This window comes from Montipora foliosa, chromosome 8 (genome assembly GCF_036669935.1).
Source record: "Montipora foliosa isolate CH-2021 chromosome 8, ASM3666993v2, whole genome shotgun sequence".
NCBI classification, from domain to species: Eukaryota; Metazoa; Cnidaria; class Anthozoa; order Scleractinia; family Acroporidae; genus Montipora; species Montipora foliosa.
In genome coordinates, this window is record NC_090876.1 from 38,817,988 (window position 1) to 38,822,531 (window position 4,544).

Below are 4,544 nucleotides of genomic sequence, written 5' to 3' on the forward strand. Positions count from 1 at the left end.
TTTTATATGGTCCAAGTCAAACGCTAATAAGCCAATTATTGGTAATTTAACGTATAGGGTGATAATAAATGAAGTTCGTCATTTTTTTGGACATAACAAACGTAAGCTAAAATATTAAACGAAGTTGTAGGTGTGTTCGATTGCTACTGAATGGTTACGTAGTGCGTTGAGGCCATATCCTAATATTGCTGAGTACAGTATGGTGTCCGCGGTCCGCGAGAAAAAAGGATAATCTTGAATATCTTACCTGAATCAAACGTAACGAACTGAAAGTTTCCATGGAGATAGGTTTTTCGTTTCTTGCGATTGTATTAAATTGGCAAGTTCCAAACTGAAATATTTCTCTTGTAATTTGAAAAAAGGTCAACATAATCGCGAGCCCTTCGTCCCCGAATTTGGTCCTTGGTCCGCGAATCATGTAAGCAGTCCAAAAAAAATACCTTTGAATCCCGATAATTTCTGTAGGAAGATGAAAATTTATTTATTCTGTTTATCCTTGATATATCTCAGGTACAATCGTATTGGATGTCGTTGTGAGTATAGAATCTGCATTTATTTTCAGTTGACCGTCTCCCATCAAAAGCTCCATTTCATTATACCATGACCGTGTAGGTATTCTAGATATACAAAAGAAAGTAACCCGTTTGTAAACATGTACAAACAAGATTCTGAAAATATTCAGTTAAAGCAAAGACCTTTTCCATTTATCGAAGGTTTTATTTACCTGCGTTGCGAGATTTAAGTTCTCTGGGGTCATAAGTGGTATAAGTCGCTGACCAAGGACCCCTATGCGAAAATTGTTGATATTTTTCAAGAGTCGAGAAAACAAAAGATTAAAACTCTGCAGCAAATTTCTTCCCAACCGCAGAAATTAGCTTATCAGTGTAAATCCGTTCTGCAAAAAGGCACGTGTTCTCGTTGCGATTTATCTTTACACAAGCCAAGTATACATGTAAGTTACGGAGCCGCACTACTGAGTAGAGACTTTCTAGAAAGACAAAATTAACACACCTGTTAACAAACTTGAATTCCACACAAGCACCAATAGCAGGAAAGCCGAAATTTCGTCATGTGAAAGAAGAATAATCAAGAAATCATTGGACAGACTTGTTTTTGGTGGTACTGTAGTTAATGAGGAAATATAACACCATTTTCGGAAAATTCGCGGACCAAGGACACCATACTGTAATATTTAATTATTCTTTGAAATCGAGGTGAATAGTGGCAAAATATTTACCGAGGCGCGAAGCAGCGAGGCAAATATTCTGCCACTATCCACCGAGATTGAAAAGAATAATTGTTTTAGTATATACTCACGAAGTGATCTCAACAGCATTTGCAGAAGAAAACCATTCAAAGTCGATTTAAGGAGGCTCGAAATAGTTCCTCCTTTTGTCAAACAAATAAACATATGCTGTCCTTAGATTCTGTAGACATGAAAAATCAATTTTTTTCATTTCACTAAATATTTCCCAACAAGTTTTGCTACATTTGCAATTTTTTTGCTCTATGTATTTGCTGTCATTTGTCGTCGCTTAACAGTTGTACCGCGTAGTTCATCGCGTTTATGAGATAATTGTAAATTTGCCTAAATTCCGCATGCGGTAATTAGTCGGTATTTGCTTCGTTATCCCGTCTATTCAATGTACTTAAGTTCTGTTGCCTAATTATATGTAATTCCCTTTGTGCATTTAGTCACTTCATTCGGCATTCGTCTTTCGTATAAAAGGTATTGTATTTCCTTTTGTTAGTCAGTTGTTGTACCCGGAGTGGCCGTACAGATCTTGTAAGTAGTTTATTTCAGTCGTGGTTTTTTGGCGTTTCTGAAGCTTTAAGTATCTTGCTTGTAACTTTGTATTTCTAAGTCTTGTTTTCTGTGGTACATGATCGTTAAGTTGAGTACGAATTTTCAAGCTGTCCAGGAGTTTAATTAGTAACCGATGCAGTTAAGGTAATCATATGGAGACACAATTTGGCGAGGGTATTAAGTACCCATCATAGATTTCTCTCATCACATTTTGGTACAAAATAACTTTACCATGGCAACGATAAGGCATTTCTTTGAGCCTTAAAATCAAGACATATGGTGTTTTTTGAAAAAGGGGACGGTGATTCTTCCCTTCAGCTTTACCAGATAATGTTAGAAATAATCTCTAAAATATTTAAAATTCAACAAAATCTGTAGGTCAGTTTTTCAGAAAAGTAAGTTTTTTTTTTAAAATGTCTCTAATTTTTTTCACCTTCAGTATTTTTTTAAATTTGAAAGACAAACTAATTAATCTAAGCTAACATGCAAAAAATGACAAAATTCAACGTCCGGAAGCAAAGATATAAACGAGTAAAGTTACAAAATCAGGAAAAATGAGGGGGGGGGGGGGGGGGGGGTTAAAAGATCGGCATTGGTTTGTTGTAAAATGACCAGTCTTGTTTCCTTGCAGTCATGCGGAACTTTCTAAGATATATCTTTTTAATTCGTCGATTTCAGTAACAAATTCGTTTTGCTGGGCGACCAGCCCTACCAGAGAGATTTACTCCGAGAGAAGCAAATTGTTGGCGTGAAGATTGTCTTATTTTCAGCAATAATTATTTGGAAAAACGAAGTCGAATACTGGTTGGCAAAAGTATGAACTCTTCTCTTACCTTTGAAAACTTTCATGCCAAATTTTGTGGCCCTCTTTGTATTCTGTAGCACAGCATAATCTTGTATTCTCAATATTTCCGATTCAGAAATACTGGCGAGTTTACGCCGGCCATTTTGTTTTGCTTGGATCACGCATACTAAGTGTGATCTTAGTGTTTCAAGCAATCTGTTTGGTTCGCTATCTCGGAGTGAATAATGTGTGATCAAACAAAACAAATGGGCCATTGCAAGTATAAAAGCGTTCCGACCTTGGACTATTGGCGGAAGGAAGTAAGCTGTTCAGCTCATGGTCTTTATCGGATGCGATACTACGGAAAAGCTTGTCACATAATGATTCAATATGATCCACCATTGGTGTCCGGGGGGTGGGGGCACTCCCATGTAAAAAGGGGAGGGATGCTCGTCGGAAATTTTAAATTAAACCCTTAAGGAGACCAATCTGGGCGTGGCCCAGGTTTTTGGAGCATCCCTCCCCTTATAATATGGGAGTCTCACCCCTCCCCCCCCCAATTAAATCAGAATCAACTTGAAATTAAATCAAATTCTGCCTTCCTGACCTTCTACCCTTGACAACTGAAATGATCAATCTTTCGTTGGAGACAGGAACTCTCGCGAATGTTCACAAGAAAGCGCTGTTGATCCCTTTATTCAGTGTTTATTGAAGAAAGTGGCATAGCACTTTCCTGGTTTAAATCTTACCTCACTAATAGAAAGCAGTTTGTGATGGTTCGGGAAGGAAAGTCCACTACTCGAGATCCTTTTTGTGGTGTACCTCAAGGCTCAGACTTAGGATCTGTTTTGTATTTACTGTACACGTAACCGTTTGGGGACATGTCACGGGGTGTGTTTTCACTTCTATGCAGACGACACGCAAATTTATCTTTCACTTTTGATTTGAGTCATCTTCGACTGTTGACAAACTTTCTGCTGTTTCCTGCATTAGGGATATAAATAAGTGGATGCAATCTAAAAAGCTTAAGCTTAATAATAGTAAAATGGAGGTGCTAATCATTCGAGCGCAACACCGCCCTCACCCACAGCTTAATCTTTAATTTACTTGTTGGCGATGAGCATGTAGTATCTACTTCATCCGCGAGAAATTTGGGAAACGTCTTCAATGACATCATGGCACTTCAGTCTCACGTCGCTGCTATTTGTAAATCTGCTTTTTTCATATTAGGAATATTGCTAGAAATAAGAGATATTTGTCGCAAGCGAATATTAAGACTCTACTCAGCAGGTGTTTTTTACTTGTAAATTGGACCACTGTAATTCGCTACTTATTGGCCTCCCTTGCTACCCAATTAAGAGGTTGCAGATGGTTCAGAATTGTGCTTCTCGGTTGGTTGTTGGTGATCGTAAATACGACCCAGTTACGTCAGTGTTACGTCAGCTTCATTGGCTACCAATTGAGAAGCGTATAGTTTACAAGATATTGCTCCTAACTTATAAATCTCTCTACAGTTTAGCTCCCCTGTATATCTGTGATATGCTTGAGCGTTACATTCCTGCTCGCAGGTTTCGATCATCTGATAATTACCTTTTAAATGTCCCTCGGTACAGTCTCAAGAGTTACGGTGGTAGAGCTTTTTCCGTTGTAGCTCCTAAATTATGGAATAATTTCAGGAGCCCATGAGTAGGAGCTTCCATTTGCACTATATCCTTGAGTCAACCTTTGCCCCTATCTTTCTATTTTTAGAACCAACCCTTCAGCAGGAGCCTCTGACCTTTACATTAATTTACATCAATTCGCACAATTTGCGTACATTGTTTTTGCTATTTTCGTCTTCGTTAGACAATGAATTTATTCTGATTGCCTATTTTAATTAAACAGCGCGTGCAGTGCCGAACAACTCGTAGCGTTCTAAAAAAAGAAATATACGGGTAAAGGTTGTTTCATAGG